The 16,000-nt window shown below is 43.8% G+C and overlaps 2 protein-coding genes across 5 annotated transcripts in view; one reads left to right on the top strand and one right to left on the bottom strand.

Moving 5' to 3' along the window:
- dock1 (dedicator of cytokinesis 1) overlaps nucleotides 1–16,000 on the bottom strand; it is a 206,031-nt gene that overhangs the window by 78,553 nt on the left and 111,478 nt on the right. The gene's annotated exons all lie outside the window — the stretch shown is intronic.
- The window catches only part of insyn2a (inhibitory synaptic factor 2A), a 33,274-nt gene continuing 23,543 nt past the window's right edge, over nucleotides 6,270–16,000 (top strand). Inside the window, exon 1 of the mRNA XM_030400626.1 lies at nucleotides 6,270–7,136. The gene's annotated coding sequence lies outside the window, so the exon portion shown is untranslated. The remainder of the gene's footprint in view (nucleotides 7,137–16,000) is intronic.

Here is a 16,000-nt window from a genome sequence, read left to right as displayed (position 1 = left end):
TTGGGTTTATACTTTCAGGTATCGGCTTTTACTCGACTGCTTCATCATGGTTTGATTTTCAGCTGTTTCAGAAGTTACTGCCAGTAAAAACCCAACATTTCCTAAAAGCTTCTAAATGACTACTGTACATAACTGCAGCTATTTGTGAAGAATATGTAGGAAGTCAAATGTGTTTACCTTGGAGTTAGCTGAGCTTTGTTAGTGATTCTACGATAATACTGCAGGGAGGAAGAGTCCCCTGCCATGTTGAGTCAAACCAAGTCAAGCCGCACCAACAGATACTGAACCCCAAAGTAAGTCTCTTTGGACAAAAAGCGTCTGCTAAATGTCCTATATGTAAAAGTAAACTACAGTTCAACAAAGCTCAGGTTGCACAGATAAGAAGTAAGTTCGGTTTATAGGGGAACATTGATTATGTCACAGTTTTTGTCCTTTTGGGCTGAAGGTATGCAAGTTAAAGTTTCTTGTTACATCAGTGTGAGTCATATCAAAAGTAAAGGTAATGGAGATGAAGATGTGTCACAGCGGTGGGAGTAGACTGGCGTTTCCAGAAGACTGGGGGTGGACTGCTGACCTATGTATCTCAGTTACTACCACCCTCCCTCTGCAGTCTATTATCGCTTTTTATTTCTTTACCAGAGGGATAAATCCATCCGTCCGCCTCCTTTTTTTTTTATCCACACATCACTATCACCATGCACACAGATGGCACAGACAAAGAAAAGAGCTGCAGGAAAGGTGGCAGCAGAACACTTCTCACACTGGCCTGTCAAAGGGAGGCAGAGCTGAAACAGGCGAGGCACTTGGCCACCGCTGCTGGAGTCGACCGCGAGCCCAATTGGCTCCAGCATCAGGCCAACAGGGTGGCAGGCAGGCGGGTCAGCCAATGGAAACAAGTGGAGGACCTGTTCAAGGCCAGCCGAAGCCGCTCACACTTCATTTTCTTCTTCGGTAGAATTTGGCGTAAATGCATTGTGACGTCTAGATAAACACTTCAGAATACATAAGGATAAATAATAACCAGGGAAAAACCTGGGCAGCCAGCCATGAAAGTGACCCGTTATGCCATTCATTCAGACAGCATCCGACTTAGACAAGCTTGAGGAAGCACTTTCACACTCTAATACATCAAAGCATAATACCTCCTTGAACAGACACCTTAATTTACACAGGAAACGCCAATGAGCCAGGGCGACTTTCTTTTCAAAGAAACATCTGTGTGTCCAATTCCGAGCATACATCATTCTCTTGAAACGAAAAAGACGTCACCGACTACTGGCCAGGCAGCATGGACTGGAGAATGCAGGGGGGATTGTGTAGGTCAATAATGCGTTGACATGTCTTGAAGCCATAACACTCTGTCCAGAAAGCTCAGACAACTTGTTACAAAAGGTCAAAACAAGCTTGAAATATTATGGTTGGAGGCGGCCACACACTTTGAATTAGCTCTTGGTGGTCACTTGGCCTACAGCGGACCATTTTTGCCTTTTCTGGAAGAAGCTATAGAGTCGGTGATACTTAATCAGCTCAAAGCTGTCGTGACTTTTTAATTTTATCATTTTAACCCTTAATTGGCCCCTGATAATAATTTGGATTTTTCTCCTGAGCTCCACTTTGTCCAAAAAAAGCAATGGAGTGTGACGCAGGTTAAAATAGAGCCAGCTTTTCTACACACATCTGATGAAAAGACCAAAAAGACTGCAGCAGATGGCGACAGACTCGTGCTGACGTATCTGCTAGGCACATTTTCAGCTTTGCTCCTCACTCGGAGACTTGCTGGGGCAGTGCTGCTGCACAGCAGACCCATCATATCAGCCTGTCAGCCGAAATACACACACACAAACACGTACACACACGTACACACGCCCCAAATTTTCTTTTTCTCTTTCGTGATTGCAGAGAGATCTAAGCTACAATAAACTGACAGCTCTCTTCACCATACAGATGTGACACTCAGCTCTAATGTACTCTGTGTAGACGGATGAATGCACTCAGGGTCTCAGGGGACGGATCGGAATGGTGACAGTGAGGCTACTAAAATGAAAATGAGAGAAGCTTAAGAACAGTTTACATTTATTGCGCTAATTGTGAGGATGGGGAGTCATTATAGGGATGGGTAGCTTTTCCAGGTACCCTTTCCACAAAGAAAGGACAAAGAAAAAACTCTGTGAAATCTAGAAAAGACAAGGGCGAAAAAGACAATTTCCTATTCCACTGGGTAATTCTAACACTTACAGTACCAATTAACACTATGTCATGAACGTGTCAGCAGTATAAGCTGAGAAAAGCAGTGTGGGGGTGACAAAGAGAAGAACATTCCTGTGCTGTAGAATCTCTGTACTCATGTCACAGAATGTATTTATCCGGTACGTCGAACTAATTAATAAAACATAACATACAAATCAAGTACCTTCACTGGGAGATATTCGAGAGGATGCAACAAGGTTACTTGGTATTCACGTACACGCCCCTTTGCCTCCATCCCTCCCATATTTTGCCTCTTTGGGGGAGAGAAGCATGTAGCCGTGAGTGGCAGAATGGAATAAATGCTTTGTTTACAATAGAAGAGGTTATGACAGTCCCAGATACCAAGCTTCATTAAGAGCAGCCTGTAGTTTTTACATAGCCTCGCTTGGGAGGGTGGCAACACATGCAATCATATTTTGCTCAAAGCTTGATGTCATTGCTAACTTATTGTACATACTTTGCCGTTATTGTATATCATGAGTCTAATTGGAAAATAGGACAATAGAGGGACACAGCAGCGACTGTCTAAACGAGCGACCATCGCGCTGAGAGTCGCGGAATAGTGATTTGGATGTTGGTTACCGCGGCAATGGTTCGTCATGGTGACGTTTGCTGTGAAAATGAAAGCATCCACTGATCACGTTGTGCCAAATGAATGCTGCATCACAATTATGACAATGACAGGCTTGTTGATGGTTTGCCTGCATTATATGACAAAGGTCACAAAATTATAAAGACAATGTGACAAAGGTGACTTGGGATGAGTAACCTTGATTGCTCCCAGAACAGAAAGACTTTTATATATGTGGGATTCACTGATGGGAATCGGTGCTGTGAAGACGATCTGTACTCTACAACTGCCTCGATCTGTACTCTACAACTGCCTCGATTGGTTTTGTTTGTTTGTAACTCTGGTGTTTTAATGAATTCCATCTGAACGGGCCGGACCCAGGAGACCCGCGGACCCTGCAGGCTCGTTTTCATCTGATAACACACATGTGTCGCGAATTTGTGTATTGGAAACTTTTGCGAATTTGCGTCACTGCCCGTGTGAATAGTTGTGTTCGCAGGCAGGATTTTGCGTATTTCTGTCGTTTATCCGTTATGTTACCTGTGCGCCTCAAGTCCTAGAAGAGGCGCAAGTTTAGTATGTTTCCCATCGTCTCTTCTTTGTTCCTCCTCGGCCAAGGTCTGTTTCCAATTTTTATCAACATTTCAGCTTTCATATACTGTCAAGATTTGTTTGACAATAGAGATACACATGTTTGTGGACCAGAACCAAGAATGCTGACGATCAAAAACAGGCCTAGAAGCAACACTTGAGAACTGAGTCCGGCTCCTGCCTTTGACCACAGCACTGCGGACACCGTACATGCAAGGGGACAAGGACACACCAAATAGGAGTCCCCTGGGGGCTTGGCTTTGAGATAATGAAATCAATAGGAGGAGAGAGTCACTCCACTGATTTGTCCAATGCCACTGGTTTATCCATCTGAGAAACAGTTTGCTTACACAAGCAGAATGCTGAAGCAGATTCCAATAAAAGAAAACAGCAAAGCTTTTCGTAACCTGATGGACAGTAGACCCCCCCCACAAAGGGGTACAAGCCATTAAACAAATGCCATTAACCCTGGGTTCAGATCTTAAACACTTGCCAAGGACAGAGAGTGTGCAAGGTTAAATCTTCACAAACATTATTCAGCTCTCTACTGTCTCCAACCTACAGCTTGTCGCTGCCTTGCAGAGCAATAACAAGGCTGTGAAGCTGATATGTTACTGTCACTCCAAAACAAGAAGCCAGTCTCATAAAACTGTGTTGTGAGTGCGAATGCGGTGTTCAGCACCTTGAAGGTGCAGTCAGTCAGTCAGACAGGAGGCTGGGGTATTTTAGGTCACGTTGTAGAGAGGTGAGATGAGGCGAGGGGGTGAACAAAGAAAAACAAAACTTTCAGTTATGAACAAGTGTCATAAAAGGGCTCGACTGGCAGAGCGGTGAGAGTGATAAACAAGGGAAGGAGGTCTAATAGCTTTAAATGTGAAGTGAACCTTACACTCAGCTGTTTTTCAGCTCTTCTCTTTGATTCTCCAGACATTTCGTTGGCCTTTTTTCACAGCTGGAGCAGCTGTCCTGCTGGCTGCAACTGAACAGCACTGTCAAGTACTCCTTCGACCATGTATATTTGTTGGTCTCGGTAACTTGTCAAAAACAAACACCAAAGCTTTTGTATTTAGAGAGAAGGAATCTAATATTTCCATTCTAAGTGAATATTTTCTCATCCTCACATGGTCAGCCTTTAACCTATGTTAGTATCAACGTATATGCAGTGTGTGTTTTGGTGACATATGGAGCAGTTCACCTGTTTTGGCATTGCAGCTGGTGTGATCCTATCACAAGATGTTCTGTGGTTGTGCCAGATGTCTTAATTAAAAAGGATTGATTGAAACTGGGATCCAGTGACCTGCAGCTTAACACTAATGTGGGCAAATGGTGTACACTGGGGAACCAATGGCCTGTTTCCTTCTTCCCACCCCCCCTTCTCCAAGAGCCCTTTCTCAGACCACATCCATCTACGACCTCGACCTTCATTTTGTTTTCAAATGCACACTTGTAAAGTTTCATGACTACACCAAACCCACTTCTGTGGCAGTACCGCAACACAAGGTGTCTCTAGGAGCACATTTTGGCACGATTTCACACATAAACACACATAAACAATCTCACAAGATGAAAACAATACCAGCCTGAATCTCACAGGTAAACTTTGTCATATTTTACTGACATGCCTGCTTCACATTCAGAGTTCAATCACGTCAGATAATCAATTTGCCCGTTATAGCCTGCCTCATATACATATATTTTTCAAAGCAGTTTAAAGTAATTGCTAAATTAATAAAAAATAAAGGGCCTCGTAACACCAAACATGATTTGATGATGAGTAGAAAAGTATCAATCACAAAAATGATCCAATAGAAGTTTTTTCTTGATAACAATTTAGTATCATCAGGGAAATACACTTAATGAGAAACAGCATAATAAAAAGTGTCATAAACAAGATGTAATAATGAGAAGTGGTACATCAACTAGAAATTAGCCAAGAACTGGGAAAGCTATTGTTACTACAAAGAAGAGTGCTTTAATTAAACAAAGATGAATGCAGTTTTGTTTCCATCTCATTTTCTATCTGAAGCAAAATTGTCATAAAGTTAATTAAAGCTGGTTTCCATGTTTAGTTGTAAGGTCTTTCACTTATTTGAAATTAGTCAACTTAATTTTTCTTCCTTTCTTTTCTCTAGAATTTTATTTCACCTAGAAATGTCGGCTTTTGTTTATCTGCTGGGGCTGATGAAAAAAAAAAAAAAGAAAAAAAAATCACACATACTGACACACAGTTAAAACACGCGAAGTGGCAGCAGCTGCGGTCTGGAGAGCTGCAGCTCATTACCATGGTACCTGAGGCTGAGAGTACAACGAGGGGTTTCCCTGTGAGAGAGCGAGGGCGAGCTAAGGCTCGGAAAACATCCAGCCTGGCGTTTACAGCTTCACTCTGACATGATCAAGGTTTCGCCGAGTGTTAGCACCCTCTTTATTTTGTTTCCTGAACACTAAAATGGTCCACTACAACTTCAATTAAATCTATGAGGAAAATGTACATTTCCCGGGTTGACAACAAGTCATTTCCCATACAAGCAGTGTTTTCACTTTCACTAGCCAATGACACATGGGTAAAAAACTATGAGGAGGTCAGGCAAGAGGGCTCTCAAGAGAGGAAACAATCAGATGGAAACTCCTTCCCACACAAAGTGAAGAGCTGAGAGGATTCTGGGAAAATGATAGACAGAAGCTGAATGGACTCGTAACCCCAAAGGCTGACTGTTTACGATGAGCATTACTTAATGGAGATGCCCAGCAACAACCGAGAGGCGGGTGTGTGTGCAGACTCTGGCGAGACTGTACACACTTTTCTCAAGACGTTCGCCGAGGCAGCGGAGCTGTGAGGAAAAAGTGCAGCCTTGACGGATAAAAAAAAGTCCAAAAGTTAGTGTGCAATTTTTTTGAGCTTATGACAGAAAGCGCAGTGAGCCTTGAAACGCGTATGGTCTCCATGGAAGTGAGGTCACACACAGAAGTGCCTCGGCTGACGATGAGACGAAGGGATGGTGCATGAACCTGCCAGATGTAGCCAAAACCGGAGCTGCACTTTTCTCCACTGCAACCTTCCCTCCTCCCTCTCCTCCCTCTCTCTCTCTCTCTCTCTCTCTCCCATGCTCCCTCCCCCTCTTGCTTAATCTCTCTCTCTCTCTCTCTCTATACACACACACAAACACACACTCAGACGCACACACGCAGAAAAGAGGAGAAAGCCAGAGAGGAGAACTGCAGCGGCACGATGGGGATATTCTGCCTGCGTGGGCTCTGTCGCTGAGGCGTCCGGAGTTCAGCCACTGTACTCGCGGGTGTGTGCGTGTGTGTGTGTGTGAGTGCCTGCGCGCGTGTGTGTGTGATGGTGTGTGCGGGAGTGTGCATGTGTGAGTGAGTGAGTGAGTGAGTGAGTGAGTGCGAGCCCCTGCCGACACCGTGTGGAGACAGGAGAGGGGGAAACAGAGAGGAGAGCGGGTGGAGAGGAGGAAGAAGAGAAGGGGAGTGTTGACTCTGGCTGGGGCTTAGAGGAACCTCGCGCCACTGGATCAGAGGACGCCGATGTGCAACAACTACTCCAACTACTGCCGCCGCTGCTCTGTTTGCCTGCGCGCCTGCCCTCTTAACTTCTGCCATGGCATAGCCTCTCCTCTTCCAGCTCGCCGCTAATCCACCAAGGGAACGGGCATGCATGGGCACAACCGGGGATCTAGGCTATCGCATCCTTTACGTCAGTAATTCACAGTCTGAGGTGAGTCGCTCCTCTCTGCTCTCGTCCTCTCCTCTATTTCACCTCTCGCTCTGCAACTGCAAAGGGGGGGAAAGTCAGTTCAAATAACCTCCTAAAGGGGGGGGGGGGGGAGAGAAGCCGAGGAGATCTGCCTGCTCTGTGGGACTGAGCCCGGGATAAGCCACAGGGGGATGTTTTCATTGAGGATTTTCTTTTTTCAGCCGTCTGATCAAATATCAAATACGTGTGGCAGATGAAAGGAGGTAAATCTCATATTGATTTAATGCTTAGTTGCGTCTGCTGGGGGCTGAAGAGGTTTTCAGGCGGCAGGTTGTGGAATGAGCTGGTGCCGAGTTGAAGTGACGATTCGATCAGTTACGAAAACTTTAAGCATGAAAAATGTCCACACGTCAGGTGAATATTAGGAGGAAAAAAAAACTCCCTCTCTCCCTGCTGGCTGACATTTATCAGATCTGGCAGGTCAGTTTTTCCTGTTTTCCGAGAGGATCCAGATTTAACCTGACTGGCTTCGTACACACATAGGCTAAAACAGTGCTTGCGTACAAGGGGGGCTTGCATGATGCTGCATTTCCTCTCAGATTTGCAGCTGAGTGAGCGTTACATAAAACACACCGATTCATCCAGACCAAAAGAAAAAAATATTGCGTAATTGTTGCATGAAGCTTGTCCCGTGGATGGAGGCAGCTGTGTTTTTCAAGGTAGCACAGAGGAATAGGTAATGAGAGTCTGGCTGCATGTGATGAAAGACCTAAACTATAGACTAATCTAGATTAATAGACCGGGTGAAGTCACTATCTCCTTACAGATTATTGGAGCATGGGTGGTGTGGGGAGCGTTGGAAGGGGGGGAGCGAGGGAGGGAGGGAGGGAGGGAGGGATGGGAGAGCATGGGTTGCCTGGAACCCTCACATCTTCCCTGTCCTTCAGTCGCCACACAAAACGCATGTCACTCCCACTCTTCCCCCCCACAAACCCTCCTGCCATCGCTCTCTGTCTCCCCTTCAACCCGATCTCGCATCAACGCTCTGATACAATCTCCCCTCTGCTCTATTTCACTTTCCGCACTGAGAGGAGGACTGAGGGAAAAAAAGATGAAGATAGACAGAGAAGGAGATATAGACCAAGAGAAAAGAGACTGCTGCCACACTATTATTCCTCACAGACGGAGGGTATTGAATCCGTCCTTCTTTTTCTTTTTACAATTGAAGGGTTTGATGCGCTGACACCAAGAGTGACGTGAAAAGTGCATACCCGCTTTCACAGCCTAATTCATGTAATGTCAATACAATTATACAAAATTGCAGGGCAGGGATGAAAGTAAGATGTAGTTGAGGAGAAAAAGAAAACGACGTGTTGCCCTTCATCCGTCACTGCCTGTCCTCCATCAAACCTTTCGTGCCTCCTCGGGAGTGATGGGCGCGATGGCCCGGCCGCTTCGCAGCTAATCTTTATTTTTAGGATATCAGCGGTATCAGCGCGCACCTCACCCGGTAATGCACCGAAGAGAGAGGGGAAGAGGAAGACTGACTGTTCTGGAGTGTGTGCACGACACCTCTGTGCACACTCGCTGCGAATGCAGAGGTACACGAGGATGGAAGGGTAGAACAAAGCTACAGCAGAGCATTTTCTTTCGTCTTCTTTCAAACAGAGGTGTTATGCACTCATAGAGAACCTGGCAGGGAGAAATGTCTGCACAATGAGCACATTTTTTGGGAACTTTTTTTTTTTTTTTTTTTGGAAGATATCCTCATTTGCCTCCCTAAAACCAGAGTGTGAGGGTGGGAGAGGGAAGGGGAGGGGTGGCGGCGAGCGAGAGAGAGAGAGTGGTGAAGTGGGCATTCGCCTTACGTGGCCCTGCTCGCTGGGAGGGGTAACTCATTCATCCAGAAAAACAAATTGCTCTCCTATAAAAGAATGACTGCTTTTTGGAACAAGCCAGATGTTACCTTTCATGTGCTAATAGGATTATTCATTAAGAGTCAGATTTTTTTTTTTTCCCTGGGAGCGCCACAGCCTCGACACGCAGTCGAGGTGAATCGTGTGCGTCTGGTGTGTGTGTGTGTGAGTGAGTGACTCTTGTTTGTCTGTTGCATACAAGAAGAGGAGGCTTCGCACCTGATCCCACCTGAGTGCTGTTGCCAGTGTGCGCTGGTGTGTGCATGTGTAAAGCAAGTGTTCCCCACTGCTTTGCAGTAGGGGCCCAGTCAGCCGGGGCTCTGACAGGCCCAGAGGCAGAACAACGGCAGAAGGGAGTTTTCTGTGGTGAAGGGAACGAGTGGAGTCTATCTACCAGCAGTACATCTCTATTGATCCATTACTGCCAACAATTGTTTTCTTCAATTTTTTTTTTTTGTCTATAAAATAGTGAGAGATGCTAATCATAATTTCTCATTTCCAAAGGCGAGTTGATTTAAATTGCCTGATTTGTCCCCAAACACCATAAATATTCCATCTCCAATTACATGTAGAGAAAAACACATTTACATTTTTTAACTTTTACACTTAAAAAGCCGATCATCAAAATGTTTTGCGCACATCATTACCTGTGGCCTGATGTCCTTTCGAACAACACTCATTTTGCCTGATCCCAGCAGGTGGAGGTCAAAGCCACCGCTCATGCGCGATGCTCCTGAAAGGCTTAAAGGGGGCTCAGTGTAACAATTTGTTGCAATCTACATGCATTAATCACTTTTTAATTGGCCGTTGTAATGTGATGTGCAAGATTAGACCTTCCCCGTCTCTCTCAGTTGCCTATGCATGCCTGTGGACGATTTGTTTAAAAGGTGCTGTGATGGTCATTTTAGCAAACTTCCTGTCTGTTTTGCACAGCAGTTAGCAAACTCCTCCCTCCTCTCTATGTCACCACGTGAATGTGGAGCGGTAATTGCCAGATACACAGCAGAAAACAGGAGATTCCTGTTCTCTAAGCGTTCACAAGCAGAAAGGGCCGCCTCTTTATGGATTCCCTGTCCTGACTGGATAAAGTGGGCAGGGATACCAGAAAAAATGTCATCTCTCTTTCACTGCATGAGCGGGGGGAGGAGAGACCAAACACTTTTTAACAGGGATTACTGTTGGAATCTAAAGCCATTTCATACTTAAAAACATATATCACTATCACTAACAGTGATATCAGCTACATTTTCTAAGATTTTTCCAAGACATTCCAAAGCATGTGACTTTATGTCACTGACAGAGAGCAATAGCAGCTCACATAGGTTTAGAAATAGAGCTGCAAAAATATGAACTGACAACTTCCAGCACAAGACAGAAGTTCCTGACAGAGCTCCTTGATGTTAAATTTGAACTGTTAAAGGTACCCTGTGGAGCTTCCATGTACTTGAACTTAGAGCACATTTCCGTCCTCGAAAAACATTTGCAAAGCTCATGTCCAGATACATGTTTAGTTACTCGAGTCTTCTTCTTTCCTGCCTCTGCTGGCACATTGCAACATGTCACTGTCACCTGTTGATCAGTCCAAAGTCCATCTCATACCTGCACGTCTGTGCTCTCTTTTGTAAAAATAGCATAAATGCAAATGTAAGATGAAGACATGAAAGTATCTTCATCTTTTAGTGGTGAGGGCTGAGGGATGACTTTAAATCAGATTATATCTGCTTGGTTCCTGCATGTGTCCAGCAAGCAGTCACTTTTTAAATATACTCAGACTGTCACATCAAATCCTTCTTGGACAGACTGTTAGCCAAAAGCCTGACATGCAGTTTTTTGATTGTCCATACAAGACTAAGTGGACCTTGACAACACGTCTGTGTTCCGTGGAGAGTCCTGCACACTGACAGTGGATTGTGCAGTGGCTTCATTCAGCCTCTCACTCCACCACACGGGGCTTTCAGGAGATTCATTTGAGCTGACAAAATGATACATCTCATCGACAAGACGGGATGGCTTTTACCGTCTGTCTCCCCCCGGGTCTCTGCCTATTCTTGTTCATGGATCCTTCTCCATGTCTTCATCTTCCCTCTTCATCGCTATCTCCGTCTATTTTGCTCACATTCAATTCAGCTCCATCCCAGGCACAGTGGAGGCTCTACATCTTTTCTCCCTGCACCTGTTTATTCTAGTGTTTGCGTCTTCTTTTCCATCCCACTGTGTGGTTTTGTGTGTGTGTCTCTCTTTTTTTTTCCTTTGCTGGGGATGACTAGGAAAAATCTGAGAGCAGCAGGGGAGTTCTCTAGTTACCCATCAGCTTTGAAACCTCAGCGTGTCTAGAAGGCAAAGAGGGAGGGAGAGCCGGAAAGACGCTGAGATAGATAGATAGAGAGAGAGAGAGAGAGAGAGCAACAAAGGGGAAGGTAATGAGAGGAAGAGAACAAAAAATGAGAAACTGAGAGAAAGACATATAATGTTGCGTCGATAGATGAAGAGGAGAGGGACGGACAGAGTGATCTGATGCATTATGATTAGAGCAGGCAGCCTCTGCAGCACACATTTGTTTCCTGAGGTCTGATCTCCATCTAGCCTGTGTGTCCACTGACGTATGGATTACAGGTTTCCTGTGAATTCATCAGGCGTAGAACACGAAGCCAACTAACTACAGCGAGTAAGAAAATAACAAAGAAACAACTGCAATTCAGTGGGGACAAAGTGAGTAGGAAATAATACGGCTACGAAGTCCGTAGGCTATAGTCCAAGGATAAGGAACAGCAGCAGATATACTGATGTAGAGCATACTGAGCTTGTTTGACTACAGTAATCTTTTAGCACCATGCACAATAGAGGAGGAAAGAATCACTAACGACATGTACAGCTCACACTCTAAGGCTCTGGAGGCTCAATGAGAGGCAGTCTAAAGTCTTACTGTTGGCAGTACCACATGCAGTCTTTCTGGCAAACAGAGAGAAATACCGGAGATAGGGCTGCATAATGAATACGAGTATTTTCAAAATCGCAATATAAAATATGTTTGTTTGGTACAGACCCCCACTTAAATTGCATCATAATTATAACCAATTTTACACATCATGTTGCGTGTATAGGTCTTGGGGAGTACTACCTCCTCTGTGATAAAAAAGGAGCATAAAACCTTTTTTGGCTTCAGAGGAAGCTGCATGTTATCTGACAGACTACCTCCGGTGATGTCACTCACTGGTTAAGTTGCATTGTGGGAAATGCAGCCGCCAGGTTTTGAAAAACATTCTATTGGTCTACCCTTACACTCCCATAACACTGTTGGACTTGAATAATGGACAACTTGTGAGGAAATTCAATACAGCAGAGCCAGAAATATTTATATATTACATAAATGTAATGCAAGTGGAAATGGGTCAGGTTACACTCTACATGCAGTCGGACTCCCCAAGATTGGAAAATACACTTTAATGTGCAAAATTGCTGGAGTATCCCTTTAGTATTTCCCGTGAAAATGAAGATTGTGGAAGAAAAACGATGACTTCCAACTAATTATGAATCATATCGCAGTCGTTATATATATATATATATATATATGTCAGAATAATCACAATGTGATTGTTTCAACCATATCCTGAAATGCTAACTGAAAGCAGTATACATATAACTGTAAAAAGTAATGCAAATACATAATATAAATGCAAATATCTATATAATGCACACATGGATTTCTTGTGACATCTAAACAAACACAGCTTAAATGCAAATATTCGTGACTACTAATGCTACCATACTGAACCAGACAATAAATGGATAGAAAATAAAACACAAACCCCTTAATAACAACTTATATAATGAATGATTTGGCCTCATCTGCAAGGTTTGTCGACCAATTTGAGAAGATCTGTTTTTTAATTCAAGCCGCGCTGCAATCGCAAAGATCCTCGAGGTTAATAGTTACTGGAGAGTGACAACGGTATTACAATTTCAGTTAAATGTGACTGTAACTCGGATTAAAATCTGATAAAAACACGTAGCCTTCTCCTCTGTTTATAATTAGGATGCTTCATATGGCAAAAAAATATGTCCCTGGTGCCATTTAGTTATTACTGCAACACTACATGATGATTTGGAGCAAAATCTTTTTTCAAAAATGGTGCTTGGCAACAGAGCAGTGGTCCATGATGACTGAGCAACAATTACTAGAAAGACAATCCCTTAAAATCCTGTCGTTTCCAGTGCCGTTCCATCTTACGGCATTAAGCTACCATTAACTGACAAAAGGATTTGCTGCGTTTGGTGTCAGCCTAATGCACTGTACTGCTGTTATCCCTCAACACTGACCTGTTCAGTCAATCACTCGGCTATATATACACCCTCACATCACACCCCGAGAGCACGGGTGCAACCAGGCTTGCTCACATGCTGCAGCAGCAGAGAGACAGACAGCAAAATAAGGAAAAAAAAATCCACCAGTAAACACACACAAACACTGTGGAATGACCTTACCGACACAATCTAGAGTAAACTACGAGCCCGCATATCTTCCTCCAGCATAATCAGCGTGCGCTTAAGAGACAGATCAAAGACTTTTCAAAACACTACTAAGCCCCGTGTAATTATGAGAGGAGGTTGACAGGAGAGAAAAGAGGGAAAACAAAACAAGGGTAGATAAAGCTGGATTACAGTAGAGTTTGGAACTTCCCTGTCTGTGATGATGCTGCCACGCTCGTTTGTTCAAGCATCATCTGAGACCACGCTGAGCTGTAATAATGTAAAACTGCAAGGATGGAGGAGGAGGATTTTTTTTTCCCGATCATGTAGCACGAGGACAGACTTCAAGCTCACTTTGTCTCTAATTTGAAAATGTAATGACGGCTTCATTTACTTTTCCCTGTAATTTTTATCCAGTGAAACACTGAGGATAGACATTTTGGAGAGGTTTGAAAAGCAGAAGGCTTTATGTTGTGGACACCACACTGTCAAAAGTAGCACGAATCATTGAATCCATAAGGTAAGAGACTGTTTTACATCTTATTCCAATACAGAGACATTTATATGTCACTTAGGTAACGCCTAGTCTTCTGGGACCCTTTCCCAGACAATGTTGGAACCAAGCTGCAGGGATTTGCTCCCATTCAGCCACAAGAGAATTAGTGAGGTTGATTAAAGATTAGGGGATGAGGGGTTGGGGGTTAGGGGTCAGAGTCAGGGTTGGAAATGAACGTCTCTGCAGAAATGACAGGCCGATTAAATTAAGCTTTCATTACCACCGCCGCCGAGGAGGTTTTGTTTTTGTCGGTTTCTATTTGTTTGCTGGTTGGTTTGTCAGCAGGATTACACAAGAACTAACCAACAAATTTCCAAACTTGGATTTGGCCCAGAATAGACACCGTTCATTTTTGGGGCCGGGCACGGATCCAGCAATTTTTCACTTCCTCATTCAACATTGTCAGATTTTCTTTCTTTTTTCCGTTAATTTCTCAGGGAATAATGTGTGTAATAATGTGCATCTTCATGAAAAAATGATCAGGCGTATTTAGGTGGCTGGTATCTGAGAGTGAGTACATAATGACGAGGATAAAGGAGACTATTGGGCCCTCGTGCAGGCATGCGCTTTGCTTTGTGCCATTATAGATGCAAATAGTGAAGCAAATAGTCGACTATTGGATGAACTCCACAATTAGTTGGAAATACATGTGTATATATTAATACTGGCTTCAGCAATCAGACAAAGTTAATTTTTGGATATCAGCAAAAATATCACGGCTCTGTGCGAGCAAGTCAAGTTCACACTAAATTCAGGAAAATGTGCATAAAGTACTGCAATATCAAAAACCGGAAAAGGCCTTCTCCGGAGTGTTGCTTGAAGCCTATCATTTGTTCACGCTCATGGATCGTTGAGAAGCGCTTGAGAATGTGCACAGAGTAAAATCTGACTGTGTCCTTCACAAATAAAATACACAGCCCAGCAGCATTAAACAACGTAAACACATCATCCACAGGCTTGTATAGGAAACGGAGAGAGAAGGGGAAGGTCTTATTTTTCACGTCACGTACAATCTGCTCATATATGTCCAATAAAATAGTGATTCATACATGCAAAGTGCTGTATACTGTAAAACAGAGCCCCTTTAATTGAAACTAAAAGGCTTTAACCGTGAAAACACCTCGGACCAAAGGCACAATTAAAATATGTGCTAGTGTTAGTTGCCAATTAAATACCTAAAACATACACTGTGCATACATTTGGAAAAGGGTTAAGTGATGTGAATGAAATAAAGAGATAATGGAAGAGCTCAATGAAACACCCCGTTAAACGCTTAAACAAGAAAGGCCGTTTAGACAGCTGTTGCTAATTGACATGTATGGCGTATTTTCTAGCGTTTAATCAATTCACTGGTTTTGTGATGCATTACTGTATTAATGAATTTTCCCTTCGGTGAAGCAGAAGCGATAAAACAGAAATAGTCGGGCTCAAAGTTAACGGTAAACATTCCGTCCCTGGGTTTAATCAGGACACTGAAATTTCCACCTTCCAAAGATTTCACCCCCGGCAACCAAAAGTTCAATTAGGCAACTGCCATTCACAAAACTGCCGACTCACCTGCACCTTTTAAAATTAAATGTGAGTAATGGGGACCCCGTTGTTAGATTCAAGGTGCGTTACATGAAATGAGCACGTGCTCGGAGCATAAAGACCATTTCCATTAAGAATAATGAACTGCATTACTGCGGTAATCTGGATTGTCCTTGCAGCACTCCACAGTTTCAAAGAATGGCTGAATTAGCAGAGACAATCCTCCCAAGGAGCCAGCCGCGATAAACAGGGCTCTTATCATGGAAAACACTCATTTGTGTCCCCTAGAAATAACCCAAATAATGACCCATAGTGCCAGTATGACAGCCATGTGAGCTGTGCTGCTAAAACAAGGTCAGATGTGAGCATGTCTGATGTGTTTTGCCATGCGCATGTGACCCTGTGAGGTCTGTTTC

The sequence above is a fragment of the Sparus aurata genome, chromosome 20 (assembly GCF_900880675.1).
Source record: "Sparus aurata chromosome 20, fSpaAur1.1, whole genome shotgun sequence".
Lineage (NCBI taxonomy): Eukaryota > Metazoa > Chordata > Actinopteri > Spariformes > Sparidae > Sparus > Sparus aurata.
Note: the sequence above shows the minus strand (reverse complement) of the source record. Positions and strands in the feature narration are given on the sequence as shown.